Genomic DNA, 26,197 nt, shown 5'->3' on the forward strand with positions numbered 1-26,197 from the left:
CAGTAAAAAGGCAAATTAATAAATGAATACACATAGATACAAATATAACACAATTTGCATAAAATTACTGACAATTACTCGCTTAATCAAACTAGCACCTCATTCTTCTTATTGGACACTAGTTAACCTTTTTTTAAGTTTGGTTTAAATTTACTTGCAATCAGGTCGATCAGAACACATACAGAGGGGTCAAGAAACAAACAGCACTGCCCTTTGAGACCACAGATCAAACGCCCTAATCTTGTATGAATACACCATGCTCATATAAATATACCATGCGCGCAAGTGGGGTGTCCTCTCAATGCACACAGTAACTTCAACTTGTTAGTCAATGTTAATCAAGCATTCCAAAATAAACATTAATCACAAATATGTACAAGAGTTGAGACAGCAGACGTGTGATTTGGGATAAGCTAAACTGAGGTTACGTTAGTACTGTGCTTACTGGAGGGTAAATACGCAACAGAATACAGTTAAATGAAAATTTGCGATAAGTCCACTATCATAAAACTAAACTGCATAAGTATATGTCGGCAGCAGAGTCTTGTTTTCTGTTGTGTACTCAGCTATTTGAAACGTGTCCTCCAGCACATAAACTACAAGTACATAATTTTCAAGTAGTTTTATGGGAAAAAGCAGCAGTGCGCAGATACCCACTATGATATTTTTCCCCCAAGAAAAAAAATGTTTCTGCCTTATGAAAGAAGTCCATGACATACCCATGGGATGAAAACTGATACAGTCCATATATTTTTGGACAGTGACACAATTTTCATAAAATTGATTTTAATTAAATTAATCATTATGTGATTTAAGTGTAGACTTTCAGCAAAAATATCATGTGAGCTGTTTAGGAATGGACATTTTGGACATTTGACTGACAAGCTGTTCCATAGCCATGTGTGAGGAGGTCCCTCCTTATTTCATTAAGTATTAAGTAGGTAATAGGTCTGAAATTGATTCATAGTATGGAATTTGCATTTGAAGCTGTTACTGTGAACTCTCAATAGGAGGTCCAAAAAGCTGTATATGCAAGTAAAACATATATGTTCTCCTGAACATAAAACCACACTAACTCTGCTGATATTTATTCTAATAGCATGTGCTTGAAGCATATGTATAAACAAAAGCTTTCAAGACTGAACCTTTTTCAAAGATATGGAAAACACAACCCAGAAGGCACCCTAAAAAAGAATTGAAAATACACTTAGTAATAGCAGTACAAGATGCTGCACCACTACAACACCTGCCTGGTTTACTAACAAATATGAGACTTGAGTAAATGACACAATTAAATGTGTTGTCTTGTTTGTTTTCAACATTTTCAAAATGCCATAGCAAGACAGGAGAATGCAGCTTCATGTATTGTGTAAACACTAGGCCTTCAACTAAAAGCAGAAATGCAAAGCATCACAAGAAGGGTGGACAGGAGATTACATTTAATAAGGTCACTTTGCTCAGAACACACCAGCAGCTGCCAGTAACAGGAGGACAGCTTTCTCAGGTACTTTTTCACTTCTCTACCATATCCTGCTATACATCTCTCACTTCAATAACAAAGTGACATAACACATGGCTGTAAAAAATTGTAAATATGCATATTCAGAAATTCCCTGGCAGGTAGGTGTGCATAAATGCAAATGAGTGGAGAGTAGAAGACTTTTTAAAACTTTCAGTTGTTAAGAATATACGACAAGTAATAGGGAAACTGTTAAAATTGGTGGACACAGTAATAGCTTAATTAAAAAAGCAAATTTAGTAATCAAATGGAATAATTTTAAAGAGAACAAAACCAAAAGATACAAAACAAGAAATGACACTATGTTCACCTGAAAGGCATTAAGTCTAAGAATGCAAAAAGGAAACAGAATGAATAATTCATCTATCCATCCATTTTCCAACCCGCTGAATCCGAACACAGGGTCACGGGGGGTCTGCTGGAGCCAATCCCAGCCAACACAGGGCACAAGGCAGGGAACCAATCCTGGGCAGGGTGCCAACCCACCGCAGGACACACACAAACACACCCACACACACTAGGGCCAATTGAGAATCACCAATCCACCTAACCTGCATGTCTTTGGACTGTGGGAGGAAACCGGAGCGCCCGGAGGAAACCCACGCAGACACGGGGAGAACATGCAAACTCCACGCAGGGAGGACCCGGGAAGCGAACCCGGGTCTCCTAACTGCGAGGCAGCAGCGCTACCACTGCGCCACCGTGCCGCCCAATGAATAATTCAAAATTAAAAAATAAAGAGATTCAAATTGCTAATACTAAAAAAGGAAAGGAAAAAAATCACAGGGCAATATCTAAAGATAAGCAAAGGACAAAAATTTTAAATCCTAATATGTATATTCTAAATAACAAAATGCAAAAATATCAAAAACCAGAAGGAGCTGAAACAAACTGATCAGAAGACTGCTAACAAATCACAAAATGATACAAAGAACAGAGAAAGAAAGCAAAGAAACATCTATGAAGTTAACACCACTGCAAGTAGACAGAGTCAACCTGTCATTTAAATACCCCCTAGATATTGAAGCTTGTGCTAAATTGCCTATAAAAAGCATTCACCCCTTGGAGGTTTTTATATTTTATTGTTATACAATATTGAATCAGAGTGGGTTTAATTTGGTTTTTTGACATTGTTCAACAAGAGGGACTCTTTATTGTCACCTTTGTCTGCCATGACAGTCTGGTGTCAGCTTGGCACATCTAGATGCTGTTTCTCACTTTTCTTTGCAAAACTGGGGAAACACTGTCAGATAATATACAGCTCATGAGCCTTTTCAAGTCTAGCCCCAAATTCTCAGTTACAGATCTCAGGACATTAACAGTATTGTTTTCAGCCAATCCTGTGTAGCTTTGGTTTTATGTTTGGGGTTGTTGTCTTGGTGAAAAAAAATCCTCCCCCAGGGCACGTTTCTTGCAGACTTCATCAGGTTTTCCTCCAGGATTTCCCAGTGCTTTGCTGCATTCATTCATCCTCTGTCATCCAAGCCTTCCCGGGCCTGCTGCAGGAAGCCTCCCCATATCATGATGCTGCCATAAACCATCCTTCACAGTGGGGATGATGTATTCAGCCTGCATCTATTATGGTGGTTGGTCCGATGTCCAAAAAGCTCAATATCAGTCTCCTCAGACTATAGAACATATTACAGATGACTTTTTTTTTTTTTTTTTTAAGTGACTTTTCCTTTGCTACTCTCACGTAATGCTGCAACAGGTGAAGAGCCTAAGCAATAACTGTTGAATGCACAATCTCTCTATTCTTAGCCACTTTAGCTTGTAACTCCTTCAGGATTTTCATTGGTTTCTTGATGACCTTCTCACTAGTCTTCTTCTTACACATAACTCAGTTTTTGTGGACGGCCCTCTGTAGGCATATTTACAGCTGTGCCATATTCCTAACTTCTTAATGACTAATTTATCTGTGCTCCATTATTCACTGACTTGGGCATTTAACTGTATCCATTCTCTAACTTTTCAATCACCTTTTCACGCAGTTGCACTGCATGTTCTTTTATCTTCTTTGTGTAGGTTAGGTGACAATACTGGCTCACTACAAGTCAGACCTTCCAGATACAAAGCATTTATAATACCATCACTTGAAATCCCTTGACTACATGCAGGGGATCTCCATTTAACTAATTTTGTGACTTTTAAAACCAATTGGCTCCACCAGTAATGATTTACACACATAAATCATTACACAATAAATGATTTTGTGCTTTATAATTATACAGAAAATTTAGACCATTTTTCAGGGATCTGTTTTTTTTGTTCATTAGTGTCAAAACAGTGAAATCCACTATGATTCAATGCTACATAACAACATTTGGCAAATTCTAAGGAGTGAATACTTTTTATAATTACCACCTATGAGTAACTACTTAATCAGGAGTCTTTTTAACAATTAACAAAATAACAATTCACAAAACACACAAGGAAATATATTAAAATAACAATGAAAAAAAGAATAAAGTCACTAATTGAAAACCACTAACAGAAATAAAAAATAATAACAATTTAGACAAAACAGAGGAAACACGATACAAAAAAATGCAAAGAGCAACACCCCTGCATAATACAAATGACAAAACCACAAATTCAATGGATGAAAATAATTCAGAAAGAGAAGGAAGGTTGCATATATGTCACTGCATGTATCAACTACAAGCCTACCATTTACCTGAAGTGATGAGATGAGCTTTTAGAAATCACTCCTAGAAGATTACGGAAATTAGTTAAAAGACCAGCCTTTCAGCATTGGATTGACTACTGAACAGACAGCATACATATAAACTATTAATATATACAGTACAAACTGTTTTTATGTAAGTCCACTATGTCAGACCTTAAACATAATTATTGTTATGGATAATTATTAGCCAGAATAGTGTATGAAGTTCTATAGCTTACTTTATCTTATATACAAGAACCACAAGATCCAAGGTAAATGAAACGTACATTTAGTATTATTATCTCAGTTTATGACTGTGTCATCTTTTAAAAAAAAAAAAACACTATGGTACTTCATAAGCATTGCAAGGCATGAACTTTCATCATCTATGTTAACAAGATCATTTTTCATGTTTGTCATTTGTATTCCGATGATTTACTGACATTACTTTTTATGTACTATATATTGTTATCTAAAAATGTTTGTCCTCCTGCCAGACTGATTTATAAATGTGTAGTGTTATCTTGTATCTTATGAGCTTCTTTTGCAGTCACTTACTCTTAACAGGATAGATTGTCCAAACAAAAATTTATAATTGGAATGTCAGAAAGACAGTATAATTTAGAGGATTGCTGTCACATTTTAATTTCTGTCATTCTTACGTCCAACAGAGACATATAGTCGTGGCCAAAAGAAAATGACAAAAGTATTGGTTTTCACAAAGTTTGCTGCTTCAGTGTTTTAGATCTTTTTGTCAGATGTTTCTATGGTATACTGAAGTATAATTACAAGCATTTCATAAGTTTCAAAGGCTCTTATTGACAATTACATTACGTTTACGCAAAGAGTCAATATTTCCAGTGTTGGCCCTTCTTTTTCAAGACCTCGGTACTTCGCCCTGGCATGGCGTCAGTCAACTTCTGGGCCAAATCCTGACTGATGGCAGCCCATTTTTGCAAAATCAATGCTTGGAGTTTGTCAGAATTTGTGGGTTTTTGTTTGTCCACCCACCTCTTGAGCATTGACCACAAGTTCTCAATGGGATTAAGGTCTGAGTTTCTTGGCCATGTACCCAAAATTTCAATGTTTTATTCACCAAGCCACTAAGTTATCACTTTTGTCTTATGGCACAGAGCTCCATCATGCTGGAAAATGCATTGTTCATCACCAAACTGTTCTTTGATGGTTGAGAGAAGTTGCTCTCGAGGATGTTTTGGTACCATTCTTTATTCATGGCTGTGTTCTTAGGCAAAATTGTGAGTGAGCCCACTCCCTTGGCTGAGAAGCAACCCCACACATGAATGGTCTCAGGATGCTTTACTGTTGGCATGACACAGGACTGATGGTAGAGCTCACCTTTTCTTCTCCGGAAAATCTTTTTTCTGGATGCCCCAAACAATCGGAAATGGAATTCATCAGAGAAAATGCCTTTACCCCAGTCCTCAGCAGTCCAATCCCTGTACCTTTTGCAGAATATCAGTCTGTTATTGATGTTTTTCTTTGTCACCAAGCCATCATCCAAAAGTCTTCATCTCACTGTGCGTGCAGATGCAATCACACCTGCCTGCTGCCATTCCTGAGGAAGCTCTGCACTGGTGGTGCCCCGATCCCACAGCTGAATCAACTTTAGGAGACAGGCCTGGCGCATGCTGGACTTTCTTGGGCATCCTGAAGTCTTTTTCACAACAATTGAACCTCTCTATTTTAACTCAATTAGCATGATGGAGTGATCTCCAGCCTTGTCCTCATCAAAACTCTCACCTGTGTTAACGAGAGGATCACTGAAATGATGTCAGCAGGTCCTTTTGTGGCAGGGCTGAAATGCAGTGGAAATGTTTTTTTGGGATTAAGTTCATTTTCAAGGCAAAGAGGGACTTTGCAATTAATTGCAATTCATCTGCTCACTCTTCATAACATTCTGGAGTATATGCAAATTACCATCATAAACACTGAGGCACCAAACTTTGTGAAAATTAAAATTTCTGCCATTCTCAAAACTTTTGACCATGACTGTAACTGCTGTAATGCAGCAATATAAACTATTAAAGCAAATGTAATGTTATAATTAATATTGCCCTATAGTGTTTGGTTTGGGTAAACATACAAGTATTTGACACTGCATATCTGCAACATTATAATGCATGTTTAGAACTATAACAAAATATAGGGCAATTGACCAGGATCAAATTCTTGTCTATCTTATGGCATTAGTATTCTGAATACTGCATATTGTTCTACTCTGTTTTCTTTCTGATCGAGCAGTAGTGAGACATTAAAATTTGCTATATTTAGTTACAAGCACTAGCTACACTAGTCCTTATAATCAAACAAAAAGAGAAGGATAAGGTAAACAAAATGTTAAAAATTCTTAGCAATTTGAAAAGTTATAAATATATATTTTAATGGGTCAATGGATACTACTCCATACACCAAAGCAATCAAATGAAATATATAAGCAAATACATACCAAGCAGAACAGAAGATATGCTTCTCTGCAATCCAAATACTCCTAAAAGAAAAAAGTAATCTTTACTCAGTTCAAAAGACTTTATATGTTTGCATCATAAATAAGTATCCCACATTAGATTCCACATAATACTGTATATCCAAGACATTTTACTAGCCATGAAACTAATGTTTATGAGTCATTCATCCAAGAATCAATAACAGATTAAACTGCCATTCTTTATGTCTGCTTGTTGTTATTAAAAACTTGCAAAGTAGAATTTTCAATGTACATTCCATGTATTATCTTTTAAAAGATTTATTATATTTTTAATGGTTAAAATATAACAAAATTTACTTTGAAAAATGTTACCTGCCTTCTAAAAACACATTTTTGTCATACTGTACAGGGTATTTATATTAAGTATAAATAAATCTCAGACCCATTAAAAGGTTACAGTACATGCTAAACCTGTTGCAATGAAAATTCTCACCAAGACAAAGTAGTAATGAAACACAAATAATGACAAGATAGTATATCACATCCAGGGTTAACATGCTTTCCAGGCACTTTGACAGTCAATATCTGTTTTTTGATACCTGCCAATCCCAAAAGAGGTGAGATGAAAATTGCTACCACTTCTCATCTTTTGGGTATCAATTATACATATTATAGATATATTTAAATGATCTGGAGCTATCTTTCACTTCCTACAAAAGTGCTTAGAGATATCATGAAAAGAATGAAAAATTTTTGAATTTCATCATTGCATTTTAAAGATGAATTAAGTATGTGCACAAACATCTACTGAATATTCATTGCTATTTTAAGAAGTAAAAACTGTATTATATCTAACATATAATGCATTGTTGTACATAAAATGTGAGATGTGCTTATAGAAAAAACAAAGAAATTACATTATGACAGTCTTTAGCTGTCCAAATGAACTCACTAGTAACTCACAGCACACCAAGACACATACACATACTGTACACTTAACTCCTGTTCTGGCTGTTCTATCTGGACTGTGTGGGAAATCATAGGATCACAAAATGAAAGAGTGGTCCAACTAAAAAATCTGACCCAAAAAAATAAAGTCAAAAATATTTTATGCTACACCTGAAAACTGTATTGAGGTTCCAGCTATGTGACAGGGTATGTTTTACTAAAAATATCACACAGAGATTATTAGGAAAGTTAAAGGTTTAAAGAAGTCTAATTGGAATAATTGATAGCTACATTTTAAAACACAGTTCCTCTCATTAGGAACAGGTGATGATTCAGGAAGGAAAACAGACATTAATTGCATTAAATAAAGCATAATGATTTAAATAAAAGTTACATGTACATGTAGGCATATTACTTTAAAAATAATTTTAACAAGATCTAATACAACAATAAAATATAAAATATAATTATATAATATAAATAAATAGAATCTAAATGTATAATTTAATATAAATTAATAAAATTTAAAATATAAATTGATTTCAGTCAACATTCAACATTTGCATCTTAAAATTCAACTTTGGTTGAATTTATTTTAAAATATCAAAGATCTGCTAAGCAATGCAGTTTGAAAGGAAGACTTGCCAACATTGCAGTAAGGTCAATGTTGCTTCAGCATTATGTGATACATATATATGAATGCAATGTTTGCTAGGCTAGGCATAAGGACATGACTTTCGGTTTGAAGTGAGGAGTCATAGTTCAGCCCTCTGCAATGCAAGTGAAACACTTGCATATGCAACAGACTTTCACAATAGGTGACTAAAAAAAAATGTTCAGATTTTCACTTGCCATATTTGGGTGTTTTTTTTAACTTGATGCAGTTACTCTGGTAAATTATGGTGCTGCATTACTATCTGTATTTAGTCCAAGTAAAAAAACGTTTTGTCAGTCATAAAAAAAAGGCCCACACACCAAAGACTGCACTATACTACTGGTGCAGTGGTGAATACAGCAACATATCAATCACAACTGAAACGTGTATCACTATTCCAAGTTAAAAGATAGGAACAAGGTAGAAAAGCAAAAATGCTAGACTAGTTGGCTATCGGATTTCAACTTTTATGCAATCTGGAGGAAGATGTGATGATGTGCAAGTACTGCTGCAGCCTTCCTAGTTTAGCTCGTAAAACAGATTCTGTGGCAGGATCACACAATACCAAATGCGAAATCTAACAGCACACTCCCAACACCAAATAACATGCAGCAAAATGAAACAGTGTGTCGGCTGTAAGAAAATGTGCCAAAGAATCTGTTGTGGCAAAAGGTGTCCAAACACAAAGAAGGAGAATGGTGATACAAAAAGATATGAACTTTCAGTTAAAACAAACTCTGCACATTACATAGGAAACAAACTGAGTTCCACACAAATGAAACCACTTGTTTTGCTGCAAAAGACAAATAGTCTGGACATTTCTCCAACATATGACAACAATGTTCATTGTGCAAAACTACTTTAAAAAAAAAAAAAAACTAATACAGTCATGATGGTGTAACAGACTCTTCATTGGTAAAATATTGTGGTGGTCAAAGATTTAGCATCTTTGGTCAGATTGTTTCCAATAAACCATCTCTGTCACAGAAAGGAAAAAAAAAAAGTATAACTTAAATTACATGTTTAATTTTGAAGTGTTGGTTTAATGTGCATATAAATGCATAAGCCACTTGGCGAATTTAGTTAATTTATTAAAAACTTTTGTGTTTTAAAGGAAGTGTGTGTGAACCAGAAGTGCTAAGTGTTCTATTTTAACTTATTGCTATTTATTTTCAATGTATTATATGAATGTTGTATAAAACCAGTATTTTGTTTAAAATATCTAAAAGTTTTTTGTTTTTTTTTATATATATTTATCAGAACATTTTAAACAGACTTTCTTTTTGGTGAAAAGTTCCATTTAATGCACTTTATTTGTTTAATTTCAAATGAAAATATTAAATCTTTTTTTTAACAATTCAACTGATTAATTAATTGAACAAATAAACTCCAGATTAACAGATTATCAAAATAATCATTAGCGGCAAACCCTAAAGTTCATCCTGAGTTTCTTAATTGGAAGATAAAAAAATGCCATGGCATTTCTGGCATTTTACAATGGAGAGAATCAGGAATTGAAGAAAAGCTTAAAATGTGCCAAATATTTCCATTTTTCAAGCCAAGACAGCTGTTGAGTACTGATCCGAGCCTTCCGCATTTCTGATACATGTCTGTGACAACAAAAGCTAATTTTATCGCATATTCTTGTGGTAAGGATACATTTTCTATTTGAAATGTGGTACTATTACACACAGCTGGTCTTCTTTTAAAAAACCTGAATCTCAGAATATTGTCATTTTTTAACAAGAAAACGCCATGTATAAACTATTTTGCAATGTGTGTTTATTCACAAGGCATGGATGAATGAATACTCAAAGACTGTCTTGGCTTGAAAAATGGCACGTTTTTAAGCTCTTCCTCTGTGCAATTTAAACCACTGGTATAGGCAAGATGTTTTTATTTAATTTAAAAAAAACAATTAACTTTAGAACGTGATTATACATGTAACATGTTTGTGAAGAAATAAAATCAACTTTAATACCCAATTTATCCTTTAATTAGATAGGTGAGATTTATATTATGATTCAAGCCATGTTATGAAAATCAAAAAACTGTTTTGTGAACAAGATTGGATTAACACCTCTAAATATAGCATATACACAGATTTAAAAGAAACTTCCAAAAGTGCATTACTCAATAACCAAGTATCATATGAACATGCACCAGTTTTTAGAGTTACCTTTTTTTGTTTTTTCTCTATTTTGGCACTTGAGGAAATGAAGGAACACATCATGCCTGTCATGTCAACCACTGACAATGATATGTTACAAAGAGTCTGGAAAGTATTAGACTACAGGATTGACATGTGCTGTGTGACACAAGCTGTAAGAGTTCCTCTACAAGTTCTAGATGCTCATAATATATTTTTAAAATACTTCAATACTTTCTCAATGTGTATATACGTGTATATTTTGTGTATATATGTGTATATTTTGAGATGAGCAAACCCCATGGAGTTCACTTAGTCAAGAATCTGGGGTACTTACAAAATGTTTTACCAAACTTGGCAAAATGTACTGAAATCAAAAGGGAAGGAGGAACAGAATTTGTTTGAATGGATTGAAAGATAGACTTTAGTATACTTACTGGACGCCTGACTGACGTCCTCCTCAAGACAATTGCATTGACACCTCAATACAGAAGGGCAGGATTCCAAGCATCCAAGGCTGCCTGGAACACACAGGTGTGATTACACAGCTCATCAGGGAGGCACAGGAAGGGAAAGGAAACCTGGTCATATTGTAGTTGGACCTTGCCAACGCATATGGGTCTATGCCAAGCCAGCTGGTGGAAACTGCATTAAACCAGCATTACGTCCCCAGAAAGATCAAAGATCTCATCTAAGATTACTATAGTAATTTCTTGTTGAGAGTCACTGCTGGATCTACTACATCAGACAAGGATTCATCCATCCAGGATTCTGTGATTCTACAATCACTGAAATAAATTAAAAATCAAGCACAGTCCACAATACATTTTCCAGAAGAATCAACTAAAATGACCACATTCAGAATTTTTTTTTGCACAAAACTTGAGGTAACCTGTTTTGCACACCTTGTAAGATCGTGGCAGCACATACTGTAAGTGCAAATTAACTCTGGACAGTCACTTTTCTTCTGCAAAGCATAAGAAAATGCCCGAAATGCCTGAAATGTCAAAGCAAGTCCCCATGGCCCAAGAGGCTCCATCAAGATCTATGGCGACTGCTGAAAGAACTGAGGTGAGTTCAAGATTCAAAATTATGTTGAATTTAACAGCTTTAGAAAATGATGTAGATTGTGTAGCAACAGTATCAACTGCTCAAAAACATTAAAGGAACACTTTGAAAACACATCAGATCTCAATGGGAAAAAAAATCATGCTGGATATCTATACTGATATGGACTGGTTAATGTGTTAGAAACGAAAGGATGCCACATCGTTAGATGGAAATGAAAATTATCAACCTACAGAGGGCTGAATTCAACGACATCTCGAAAATCAAGGTGAATAAATGATGCGGCAGGCTAATCCATTTTGCCAAAATTTCATTCCAGCAACTCAAAATCATACTCACTAGTTTGTATATCCCCCATGTGCTTGTACACATGCCTGAGACGACAGATGGTGTCCTGGGGCATCTCATCCCAGATTTAGACCGGGATATCACTAAGCTCCTGGACAGTCTGAGGTGCAAATTGGCAGCGTCGGATGGACAGAAACATAATGTCCCAGAGGTGTTCTATTGGATTTAGGTCAGGCGAGCATAGGGGCCAGTCAATGCTATCAATTCCTTCATCCTCCAGGAACTGCCTACATAATCTCACCATGAGGCTGGTCATTGTTGTGCACCAGGAGGAACCCAGGACCCACTGCACCAGCATGGGGTCTGACAATGGGTACAAGGATTTCATCCCGATACCTAATGGCAGTCAAGGTGCCGTTGTCTAGCCTGTAGAGGTCTGTGCATCCCTCCACCACCAAACCTGTCAAACTGAATGATATTACAGGCAGCATAACGTTCTCCATGGCTTCTCCAGACCATTTCACATCTGTCACATGTGCTCAGGGTTAACCTGCTCTCATCTCTGAAAAGCACAGGGCTCCAGTGGTGGACCTGCCAATTCTGGTATTCTATGGCAAATGCGAATCGAGCGCCATGGTGCCGGGCAGTGAGCACAGGGCCCACTAGAGGACATTGGGTCCTCAGTCTACCCTCATGAAGTCTGTTTCTGATTGTCTGGTCAGAGGAATTCACACCGGTGGCTTGCTGGAGGTCATTTTGTAGGGCTCTGGCAGTGCTAGTCCTGTTTCTCCTTGCTCAAAGGAGCAGATCCCTGTCCTGCTGATGGGTTAAGGATCTTCTACAGCCCTCTACAGCTCTCCTAGAGTAAATGCCTATCTCCTGGAATCTCCTCCATGCCCTTGAGACTGTGCTGGGAGACACAGCATACCTTCTGGCAATGGCACATATTGATGTGCTATCCTAGAGAAGTTGAACTACATGTGGAACCTTTGTAGGGTCTAGGTATCGACTCATTTTACCAGTAGTGACACTGACCGTAGCCAAATGCAAAACTAGCGAAAAAACAGTCAGAAAACATGAGAAGGGAAAAATATTAGTGGCCTCCACCTGTTAAACCATTCCTGTTTTGGGGGTCGTCTCATTGTTGCACCTCTAATGCACCTGTTGTTAATTTCATTAACACCAAAGCAGCTGAAACAGATTAACAACACCCTCTGCTACTTAACAGACCAGATCAATATCCCAGAAGTTTAATTGACTTGATGCTATACTCAGATTAATAAGTGTTCCTTAAATTTTGTGAGCAGTATACAGTATATATTTAACTAATGAAGCTCTGGGAGAGGGGTTCATGAACCTTTAAGGTTTCTTTTGACTAAGTTCTGCACAGCATCACTAATTGAATATGCATTCAACCCACGCCCCTTTCCCTCATATGGACCAAGAGTATGAACAGCAAGTTGGCTGCAGCCCTGCTCACTTGGACTCAAAGATTGCCATGTATCAGCAAGTCCTGTTTGAGCTTCAGAGTACCAGCAGATAATGCATGTGTACCTGATCTGTACTACATAGTGAGGAACAGAGCATGCTTAATCCAGCAGTGAAGATGAAAAATACGACAAATCTATGTAGAATAAACACATTTTCACAAGTGAAAATACTGTGGATTTTTTCTTTTAAACGCATGCAGGGTGTAAATCGGACTGGAACAGCGACATCACAAAGGTATAAAGCAGCTTGGGCACAGCTCTGTGATGTCACACTGGCATCACAAAGCATCATGGGACACTGGGGAAAAAAAATTGTTTGACTAAGCCAGCTGCATGGTGAATTTCCAAGAAAACATTTGACAAATCACTGATGAACATAGCATATTCACAGCAAAAAATGTCACCAATTTAAACTAATATACATATATACTAGAGCAGTTAAATTGAACACCACTGTTCAAAGGTAAAAGCTGACATTCGATTGTCAAAGAAAGAGATGGATACAGCTGGAGACCTTTGCAGTTCCAAGCTTCAGGAGCTCTTCTGGACAGCCAATTGAATTGCAAGTGTATGTTATTTGGATTACCATTCAAACACGCCCATAACTCTAATTTTAATACTAGTGTAACTGGGTGTTTATGTAACATCCAGCCTCTTCAATGGAGCAGAGCTCTAGAGGTCCGAAGTTAGACCATACTGATGGGGCTCGGGTGGTGTGTAAAAAAAATGGTTGTTTTATGTGCACTCATTTTGGCACTGAATTACTCCAGACATGCTGTGCCAAGCTCCAATATTTTAATAGATTTTTTTTGTACTTCATTTAAATGACCAGCCTTTTTATAATTCTATAGTTCTAATTCTGAATGATTAGCTTGTTATCTTCTTTAGTAAAACTTACAGCCACACCCATCCACAACATGCTTTTTTTTTATCTCATTACTCTGCACTTCAGTCTACAAGTTTCCTCAGACCAGTTTTTCAAAATGCTTTCCTGTGCTCTAAAAGAATCATTTTGTATCTGAGTCTGTCACATTGACACTTAAAGTTGCGATCACAGACTGTCATTTAATGCTAAGTTCTTCTCATTAACGCAAATAGAAAATACTAACTCATAATTCTGATTTTACTTTTTTTTTTATAATGCTTTAAAACCAAAACTTTAAATAGCCTTGTCAGTCAACATGCCATGTCCCACAATTAGTCTATGTTTTACATACCTGCTCCCTTGACATAAAATGCCCAAAATGATGAGGTATAATTAAAATATTCAGTCCATCTTTATTAAAATATTGCTACATGTGTAAATGAGAAAAAAATGTTGACAGATTGAACAAACCCGATACTGGTACCAGGATGATCCCATACACCAAACAGGAAGTTTTTTAATGACCGAGTTCACACGTGCCAACTGGCTTTTTATGTTGTTCCTGTTGCCATCTTACTGATTGACCTGCATTCCTCCTAATCTTAAACCACTCTGTCTGTGACTGTCTGCCAGCAAAACAGTTCATAATAAATGTATATATTAATTCTTGCAATTAATTCTGGCCTGTTTAACACGTTAAAAATTACTCTCACATCCAGGGCCAGTGATGACGCAATCGCATCAGGCGGTGGTTTGGTTTTACATTAGATAGATAGATAGATAGATAGATAGATAGATAGATAGATAGATAGATAGATAGATAGATAGATAGATAGATAGATAGATAGATAGATAGATAGATAGATAGATAGATAGATAGATAGATATACTTTATTACGAAACAATAATACAAAAAAGTTAAGTGTGAACCTAAAGAATTACATACACATCCAGTACCATATTTACATACCACTTTTAAAAACCTTTGAGAAATAAAATTTTACTTAAAAGTTTCAAATTACACATTTCACAACACCTTGCCACATGTCAGTATTAATTTCTTTGATTTATACATACCAACATAGGCGTAGGGTGTGACATAAAGAGATGTTAATGGTAGTCCTGGAGCAATACTAAAGAACAATAACAAAGGTAAAAATTACACTCTCTCTTTACTTTTTTCATGTTAGATTTCTGTAAGAAGATCAAATCAGTTTTACATCATATACACACAAAATACATTTTCTTTGAGTGGTACTAAAACCAAAATAAGTCTCAAGTGCCTTTGTATTTAATTTGTCAGTCTACCAGGTAACTCATAGTGTTTACTGTCCTAATATGATGAAAAAAATTCTATGAAACAAAAGTGTAATTATTATCCCTACCCATTATTCCAGTTTGCAGAACCTTTGCTAATTTATGCAAAGAAAACTCAATATAACCACCCAAGTAATGCATGGCGTCAGTTTTTAAGTGAGACAGCTGCTACAGGGAATTTATTTAGTGTGCCAAGAGCAAAGGTGAAGGTAAGAGCAATGTCTTCAAACCATATTTACACTTTTTGTAACCCAAAAAATCCAAGGGCACACCACAATTCTGACAAACACAAAAGCATTAAATCTATGCTAAACTGTCCAAAGGGGTGAGACTATCAGTGACACCAGCAAAAAAAAAAAAAAAAAAAAAAAAAAGGCAGTTTGGAGATTGGTGTTCGCAGACACAGCACTCAGTGATGCATTTCCCAGCTGTTTCCTCTTTTCCCTGCTCATACAGGTTGTCCTAAACGACATACATGGGTAGCTCTCATTGGGCACCAGTTGATAAACACTTGTGATGAACAATTGAGGATGGCATTTATGGTGTTTTAAGACACATTTTAATGTATGCCCATTTAAGAGATGCTTATTCTTTCAATTAAATCAATCTTCAGCAGTGCATTTAAAGTCAACAGTCGTCTTGATATTTTAATTTTTACTTTCACATGTCTGTCTCATATGCTATGCCAATTTGAGTATTAACACATTGGCCTCATATTCTTATTGCCTTCCTTTCAACTTGTCTTTTTGGAAGACAATTAAATTCAGGTTGTAATTGCTCAAGTAGTATTTTGTTAAAATGTCAGGTTTTGAGTCATTGTTTAAGTTTAAACTACACCATTAAAATTTTAAAAAATTCCTTTGTGTTGATTCTACATTAATTTTGTGATTCAGTGAATATATACTTCATGATTTGTGCATTTATTTTATGACTGTATGTTTTAATGTTAGAGATGCGATTAATCACGATTAATTCCATACAATTATTGACCATAAAAATATAAGCAAACATTTAGAGACTACTATAAATCCTTATATTCTACTGAGTTCAAAGAAGACAACACACAATCTAATACATTTCTGTATACATTACAGATACCACAAATAGATACTTTTATTGCAGAGGAATTGGATAAACTTCTGGTGCTATCAGAATTACTAGATGCTATAAAGTCACTTCAGAGCAGGAAAGCAGCAGGCCCGGACGGCTACCCTGTCGAGTTTTATAAGAAATTCTCCACTCAGCTAGCTCCCCTCTTATTAGCAACATTTACAGAAGCTAGAGACAATCGAATTCTACCTCAAACTTTGCGCCAAGCATTAATCACCATCTTTCCTAACCAAAACAAGGACTTATTACAATGTGCATCATACAGACCAATCTCACTTCTAAATAATGATGTTAAGATACTCTCCAAAGTCCTAGCTAGAAGGATGGAGAAAGTGCTGCCTTTGGTAATATCACAAGATCAAACTGGATTTATTAAAGGCCGACACTTAGCTTCCAATCTTCGACGCCTGTTTATTTTAATATATTCACCTGCAAAGTCAAACACCCTGGAGACATTATTATCGTTGGATGCAGAAAAAGCATTTGGTATGACTGAATGGAACTACCTTTTCACTACATTAGAGAAATTTGGGTTTCTCCCGAATATTTGTGCATGGATCAAACTACTATATACCAATCCAGAAGCTTCAGTTTGTATTAACAAATATTTGCTCAGACTACTTTAACACTAGAATTACAAGAGCCTATGAAAAAACTCGTAAATCCATTCAACCCTCTCCCTCAGCGTCTTTTGTCCTGTAAATGTGCCGATTAAGACAAGCAGCAAGCAGCTTGCTATTCCATCCCCCACCCACCGCCGCAGACCATGCACAAACTTCTCCCAGCTCATGCCTTGATTGATTATCTGGGAGTGAATTAAATGCTGGAGTTTTACAGTGGAAATAATAGATCGTTATTTGGAACACATGCATTTCATGTGTGTCCCGTTTCTATAATAATCTGTGTAAACACATTGTTAAAACAGAAACATTTGTCATATTTTAGTAGTAAATGACAAAATGTTGGCATAAACTATATAATGTGTGAAGCCTGAAGTCCAAAGATCAAATAAACACCTTCACAAAAGGTTCAAGGGTAAAGCAACAGCTTCCGTGGCATAATGGTAAGATCTGCTGACTTGTAATTAAGAGTCCCCAGTTTGATCCCATCTGCCTCCTTTATTTGCCGTTTTCAGTAGTGAGCTGCTCTTGTTGTTAATATTATACAGTACACACATACATTTGGTTTGCGTCTGTAACAGACGGTGTACATTTATTGGACTTGTGAAAGTTACTGGGTTTTTTTGTTCACTTTTATTCTCTCAGCCACGATTGCGATACATACTACCGCCCTAGGGATCTGACGCTGTTAGTTTTTATTTGAAGTAACTGTAGATGTGAGTCGTGTTTTGCCATTTGACATTCTCTGATCTGGAGGTATAAAAGCTGACACACAAACGCTGGTGAATCTGCCTTCTTCGTATCTCACCGTCACTTGATTTTTTTTTATTCAGTTTTATTGAGTGTTCCTGCTCACGCTGAATTAGTATGCACCTTATGGTCTATGATGTCAAAACATTATTCATATTCATTCGCATAACACCACATGTTTTTTTTTCCCCCGATCTTGCCATCCTCCACGTTGCTGTATGGTGCTCTTTCTTTTGTACTCCAGGGCATGCAGAGGCAACAATAGTACAGAGAGGTCAGTTCAACGCTATATGCAATCATCACATTCAAATGTTAACAGTTCAAACACACAAAAGGACCCGTCCTTCCTACATTTACGACATTTGTACCTGTTGCAATGCGCACACTTCTCTCTATACTGTGGTTTCTATTGCACACCTGAAAGAGACAATATATATGACATTTTGAAGAAATTATTTTATGACCTGAATAGTACCAACCAGAAAACATCATTGCACTAATGCAATATTAATTGAAAACAAACAGCGTCAGATCGGGTGTGAATTTATGCTGGCGCTGTTACTTAGAGTCAGATCAGGAGGGGCGGGGTTGGGGGGGGGGGGTACAGCGTGATCGTGATTGAGAGGATAAAACTGAAAAAAGCTAACTTTTACAAGTACAATAAATTTATACCCAATGTCCCATATACAGTATTTGTCTCTTTCTTTTTTTCCTCTGTGCTGCGTTGACATTGTGCACCAGAAGGCGTGAGCTTATTCTGTGCGCGCAGGAACACACACGTGGCCAGTGTGCTATAACACACTTGACCTGGCAGCGATCAACACACACGTATTGTGCAAGGCATATTTTAGAATAAGCTCTTAAAGCACTGAGAAAGTAGATTCTCTCCCCATTTCTTGTTTCTTCTCCATTTATCTGTATCCGCCTATTATACTCATCAATTTATTTATTTTTTACTATTTTTAAGTTTTATTCCGTTGGCCATGATCTCTTTCTCAGGGGGTGGGGGTTGATTTGTTTTCAATCCTATTTTTTTGTAAAAATTGATCTATTTATATGGAATGATTACCATAAAATCAATAACATTAAAAAAAAATAATTCCATACAATTATTCAATTAACAATTTTGTTTTATCAATTTCCAGCCCTAATATACTGTATACACATATAAATGAGGTTGAGGTTGGGAGCATACGTATACATATATATTACATATACATACACACACACACACACACACACACACACACACACACACACACACACACACACACAACGGGAGAAAATGAATAAATCTTAACATAGTCTTAATCGTGAACTTTCAACACCTACCAGGTGTCATCATCAGAGGAAAATTATTAGACATAAAGGAATCAAAGGCAATATATAGAAAATGAGGAAGGCGGGGTAGGAGAGTGTAGGGGGGTTATTAGTAAGGTGGGGATCAGAGGGTGTAGGTCTTAAAGTCTTTTTATTATCTGGATATTTTTAGCCTGCATATGCTGAGTTCATGTTCAAGTGTCTGCTAATCGAATTTTCATTTGATAGCCATGATTCAGACAGCACTTTGGCACTCTTGCACTGTGTCCCAGTTAAATGTGTTTAATGTTGAATTGGTATGTGCATATATCAGAGACCATGTGTCATTCCTTATTACAAATTTGTTCTTGTATATGTGCTGCGAGTGTTTTAGATATTTTAGATATGTTTTATATATTTGCCCCATGTATACAGCTGGGCATGCACTCTATGGTATACTGTATACTGCATTTAGTTTCTCTGCTACAGATTTCTTGCTTTTGGCTTTAAAAAGAACTGTCCGTAGAGTGTTTCCTGGTTTATGTGCTACTTTAATGCGAGATCTGGAGAGGATGCGTGCTGTGGTTTTATATACGCTGTGCTGTTAAGGAAGACTATATCAGGCAGAATGGGAGATCAGGTTGGTGCCAATTGTTTGCTAAGGTCTGGGGCGTCTCTTATGTATTCATTGTTTGATAAATGTCTTAAGGAAGCCATTGATGTAAAATGATGAAATGGAGAACTTTTTGGTTTGCGGTGTTATTACTATATACATGTATACAGTAAATGACACAAAAGGACAAACGGATTTGCCGACTGGACAATTACTTCTTGTCCAGCCGGAGGTACATAAAGAATGGGCAAGCAGAAGCCGGAGGCCAGGAGCAGTTCCATCCCCCATACAACAGGTGGCAGTAATACTCAAAAGGAGTCCCAGTTTGGACACCCACAGGGGTACATGGGAGTTAGAGCCCGGAAGTGCAGCACTAGATGATGTTAGAGGGTGCTGTTGGGGTGGGCCTCCATGGTTTGCACATGACACAGAAGTGCTTCCAAGAGAACACATTATGTTACCGGAAGCATTCCAGGGTCCAGCTTAAAGGCAGCCCACCACCTCACTTGGATGAGTCAGAGTCGGCAGGCAGTGTACAGCACTCAACAAGAGGAAGAGAAGGGGGGAGAGAGAAAAAGGGACAGAGAGAGAAAAGATGCACTTGCTTTTCAAGAGAGGCTTAGTTGTTTGTACATATCTGGTGATATAATTTTGTGAAATAAAATCCTTCATCTGAACCCGGGACTGTGTTAGGTACTATTGTGTCTAAGGATTGGGGCTCAGTTGTGCCCCCTTGTGGTCACAGTATTTATATATGTTTGCTATAATTTTATTTAGATTATCATTGTTAATCAATAGCCACTTTAGGAAGGCAAAAATAAAAACCTGTTAGCAAAAGAGTGGAGGTTAAAAGAAACAAATACAATTGTATATGTATATCTGCAATATAATACCACTGCATCTTTTGGAACTGATCTATGGATCTATCTATAATATTTCAATTCTTAAACGTATACCTCGGTTGCAGCAAATAAAATTTGTTGATATATCGTGGTGGCATTGGAAATTTTCCATGAATAAGTTGATCAAATAATTCTATCCAACTCAAATATATATTTTGGCAATACTGACAGGAATGCTGCTTCCCTTGATGAAGCACTCACTGTCAACAGCTTTGTAAAAACATTTCTTGTTAACTTAAAGTTGCATGTCATGTTTTTAACAAAACAGAAGTGGTTAGTTCTAAAACTTTTCTTCAGTAGATTTGGGGAGGGGGTTATGGTGTTACAGCAATATCATTCTGCTACAAATCTCACATGTTGGCAAATGTAGCAGTCAGTTAACACTAGAATTACCAGAGCCTACGAAAAAACTCGTAGATCCGTCCCACCTTAAATCGCGTCTTAAATCCGTTTGCACCTCTCCGCCAGAGTCTTTTGTCATCTAAATGTGCTGATAAACACAAGCTACTAGCAGCCAGCTATTCCATCCCCCCACCGACTTAGAACGAACTTCTCCTAGCTCATGCCTTGCCTTGATTTCATTATCTGGGATTGAAGTGGAGTTTTAGAGTGGAAATAATATAGCGTTATTTGGAATACACACATTTCATGTGTGTTCCGTTTCTATAGTAGTCTGTGCAAACACATTTTTAAAACAGAAACGTTTTTCATATTCTAATAGTAAATGACAAAATGTAGGCATAAACTATATAACGTATGAAGCCTGAAGTCCATATATCAAAGAAACACTTTCACAAAAGGTACAAAGAGAACACGTGCGCTTTTATTCAAAAATATAACTGCACAAAAAAAAAAAAGCCGCGTTAGCATGCCACATTGACACTCTTACTACAACCGCCGCAGTGGCGTAATGGTATCAGCTCCTGACTGGGAATCAGAGGGTGGCGAGTTCGATCCCGCACGGCTCCACTTCGAGAAGTGAACTGCTCTTATTCTTACAATTTTAGAATAACAACATAAATTTGATTTCAGTCTGTAACAGCCGGTGTAACTTATGATACTGGTAAAGGTTAGCTTTTTTTTTTTTTTTTTTAAATTCACTTTTCATTCTCGCAGTCGCATTCAGAATCAATCCATACAACCCCATCTGACACAGCTGTTTTCACATAAATAAAAGTGCACTTTTATTCAAGACTATAACCGAAGAATAAAGAAAGCAAGTTACAGTTGGTGGTTGATACGACAGCTTGCGTGGTGCAATGCTAAGAACTGCTGATTTCAAGTGACGGTGAGATACGAAGAAGGCAGCTTCGCCTGCGTTTGTGTGTCAGAACCCTTTGGGGGGGGGGGGGGGGGGCGGTAGTATGCATCGTGGTACACTGCAGAGCTATAGAACGTCTTTATGTCAGATGGGGTTGTATGGATTGATTCTGAATGCGACTGCGAGAATGAAAAGTGAATTAAAAAAAAAAAAAAAGCTAACCTTTACCAGTATCATAAGTTACACCGGCTGTTACAGACTGAATAAAAGCGCACATGTTCTCTTATTTGTACCTTTTGTGAAAGTGTTTCTTTGATATATGGACTTCAGGCTTCATACGTTATATAGTTTATGCCTACACTTTGTCATTTACTATTAGAATATGAAAAACGTTTCTGTTATAAAAATGTGTTTGCACAGACTACTATAGAAACGGAACACACATGAAATGCGTGTATTCCAAATAACGCTATATTATTTCCACTCTAAAACTCCACTTCAATCCCAGATAATCAAATCAAGGCAAGGCATGAGCTAGGAGAAGTTTGTTCTGAATCGGTGGGGGGATGGAATAACTGGCTGCTAGTAGCTTGTGTTTATCAGCACATTTAGATGACAAAAGACTCTGGCGGAGAGGTGCAAACGGATTTAAGACGCGATTTAAGGTGGGACGGATCTACGAGTTTTTTCGTAGGCTCTGGTAATTCTAGTGTTAATCATAAGGAGAGATCTGTCACAATTATGAAATTTTAGATGACAATTACTTGTCTTACAAATAATTGGGATTAACGATTTCTCTTTTTCTGTTCATTTTATACCACTATTATAGAATAAGTCTAACAATTTTTTAATAATAAACATACACCTTATGAAAAAGATCCATTTACTGCCATTTAACACTGGACATAAACAGAGAAATTGCATTTGTTTGCTTTTTAGGCTTTGTAGACAAATTATTGTACAGAGCAGATATAACATAAATAATAACAGATAACCAATAACCAAGGTTTCAATATTCAAAACAAACAATGTACTATGCCCAAAACAGGCTATATGTCTGTCATCCATAACCATTGACAATCATGCTCCTTACTGACAAAGCAGATTCTGGGCAAGAAGCAAGTATTGCCTTTTCTATGTAAAGACATTACCTGCTGCTTTCAGAATAATGCCTGGTTTATACTTTTTCACATGAAGCTTTTGCAAGGTAAACAACCAAAATAATACTTCTATACTTGTGGGAGCCAGTTCAATCAGTGCCATGATATTCTGTCAGTTAGTAGGTTACAGTGTTTGGTCAATGCAACATACCTAACAATGTCACAGTGAGACTCTGCTGATGGAAGAGAAATTATGTCTGTTGTTACTGACTTTAAGAGGAAAAGGAGAAGGTGGAGTGTCAGACCTATTAAATCAAAGTGGTAAAGGGAGGGCAAGTATAATGTTCTTGTGAGTGGGTGACCTTCATGATGAAGAGATGCACTTCAAATATTTTTGCATGTATAACTGGCGCTTTCACTCTTTCATCATTACGACACCCACATAACCAGCCTCTCCTTGAAAATGACCACTTTGGGAAACATGTGTAAGCGGCAGCATGTAGGCGGCAGCATTTCACTGCATCTGGTGTCACTTTTGCAAGCAGTTTTCAAAACCAGTGCAGGTACGTTAAGTCAAAAGATATTGAAGAAAAGTTATAACTATAGATATTATCCTGCATGTGTCAAGGGTTAAATTTAATCCACCCACTTTTGGGTCACAGTGAACCAGTGATAATTGCAGCAGCAGTGAACCAGAGATCATTGCAGTTTCTCCTGGTATTCCTCCCCTTCAGACAGTTCAGTTCTCGGCCAACTGTGAAGCGTGCCCCTCTTAGGTCCCAGGCTAGGTTAGCTGCAGTATTTATAAGACACAAGAAAATGATCAAATGTGTCTGCATCTATGGTCAGTTTCAAGATGGTTCTTGGGTTTAGGATTTATCAACAAATGTTGGCCAGTGAAATGTAGTTTTTCATACAATACAATAAAGAGCACACATTTATTAATAAGTAACATATTTAGATACATTTTTGTAAGTAATGAGTAACGTAACTAAGTTACTTTTAAAAGTAACATTCCCCAACACTGATCATCATTAAACTAGAGCCAGTCAAACATTACATGGTGGAAAATAATGTTGAAATAGTGACAGAAATATAACATTTTCATTTCATCCAGTTATTTTTATACAGATGAATGGAACTAATTCTAAAGGTTATGCAAAATAATCATGGTCAGGTCAAATAATCACAATCAGGCGATTATGAACTACTGTGACAGGCCTAGAGACAGGTAGACGAGACAGAGAAATATCAGAGATATGTGGGTATGTATAATTCATCAAGCCACTATAATGAGTAATGTGTGCTTAGTAAAGTTACTTCTTTTCATGAATAAACCTTTATTGTGAAAGGCTGTTTGTTATGATTTGAACACCGACTTAAAAAAAATGTTCCAAATACTTCAAAGAGTTGCAGAATCCTTAAAGCCAAAAACAGAAATGAGGCCTAAACTTTAGGGAAGTGAACTGTAAAGCCCTTGGCCTCAAGAAACAAATCTATTAATTAATAATTTTACTTTATAAAATAAATTGTGAAACACAAACAAATATTGCAACACTGTCCAAAACAGCAATATTAAGAAAAAAAAATACAATCAAGAATCAATTAAAAAACAAAGTTAAATATTAAAGAAGCCAAAAGAAATTTAAAAATTACCAAATAATCTGCCAAAATCAGAGATAAAATAAAAGCTAAAGTTAAAAATAAAAAAAATAAAATTGGAAAAATCCATCCAACGAAAAATTGCAAAATAATTATTGAACAAGAAAATACTAAATGATGATAATTCAATACAAAAAGAAATAAAACAAAAGCATATTGTGTAACATAAATCACAAAATAATTCATACAAAACAAAAGCATAAACAGACAGGGGGAGAAAAGGTAAAGGTAGAGAGGAAGCCCTGGTAAAACTACAGTAACACTGTAAACCATTAAAATATTTTTAAGTAGTTCTCAGCTTAGTGAATTTGTATATTTTTTTTATGCAGTATTGTACAGCTTGTTCGCATTATAAAAATAGTAGGTTGATTAGAATTCTCCCAGTATATCCACAAAAGACAGCTCTTTTCCACCAAATACAGAGAAAAAGGAAAATAACCAGCAGATGACAATAAAATCATTAAAAAAGCAAATTGTCGACACTAGGAAGACAAACTAACAAGCCCCAAAATGCTAATTGCTTATCAAAAAACCAAAGTCTTTTAAAGAATCGAGAAATCTATTAACCCTACATGCCAATAGAAATTCACACTTTAAGAGCGGTTTGGGTGAATCCAAAATCTTTGACAGCGTGATACGACCCTGACCTTTACACTGTTGCACCTATGATGCCACCACGTGACTTCCAAGGCCTTGCATCATAGGGACAGATCACCAGTTGATAACAACCATTATCCTAAATGGAGACACCCACTAAAGAACGACGACACATCATGGAGAATTTAAAACAAAATCAAAACTAATATCCCTTAAGCAAAAATATCCTTACGAAATACTACTCAATATGAATATTATATATTATACCATATATAATCATGAATAAGATGACCATCAAATTTTAAACCAAAACAGCATGAAAAATTAATCACCTGCGGATAAGCCAAATGTGAAAATTTAAAACAAAATGGGTTCTGGAAAACATAATATTAATTTATGTAACAAGTAACCTAACGCAATACTTTATTAATCGAGATAAAAATACCACTCAAGTAAAAGAGTTGAATAGAAGTTATAGGTAATACTGCATGTGGTAAGGGATAAATTTAATCCACCCAGTTTAGAGTCACAGGGAGGTAATGATTATGGCGGCAGCATTTAGTGTTAAAGCAAGAAGCAAACATGGTACACCAGTTCACTACAGGACACAGATGTATATCCAAGCAGAAAAGAGTGTGCTATGTGAAATCCACTAATGCTGGACATTCACTTTGTAATTTTGCTATTTTAATCCCGATTTACAATCACTGACTAATTTTCTGAGTCAGCCTGAATTTTACTTTCAACAACGATTGTTTTTACATGCAGTTTGAGAGAGGTGGCAATACCAGATTGCGCCTTACAATTGGGCTGTCGAACGATAAGATAAATTTTGGTTTTGTCAAACATCTGTTGGCTGTTTTGCAGTGT

The 26,197-nt window shown here is 36.3% G+C and overlaps 1 long non-coding RNA gene across 4 annotated transcripts in view; it reads right to left on the minus strand.

Annotated features, from left to right (window-relative positions):
- LOC114650484 (uncharacterized) overlaps positions 1–26,197 on the minus strand; it is a 605,078-nt gene that overhangs the window by 465,758 nt on the left and 113,123 nt on the right. For all 4 annotated transcript variants that reach the window (XR_007934844.1, XR_007934843.1, XR_007934842.1 and 1 more), the window contains exon 2: positions 6,655–6,696. This is a non-coding gene — a long non-coding RNA (uncharacterized LOC114650484). The remainder of the gene's footprint in view (positions 1–6,654; positions 6,697–26,197) is intronic.

The sequence above is a fragment of the Erpetoichthys calabaricus genome, chromosome 4 (assembly GCF_900747795.2).
Source record: "Erpetoichthys calabaricus chromosome 4, fErpCal1.3, whole genome shotgun sequence".
NCBI lineage: Eukaryota > Metazoa > Chordata > Cladistia > Polypteriformes > Polypteridae > Erpetoichthys > Erpetoichthys calabaricus.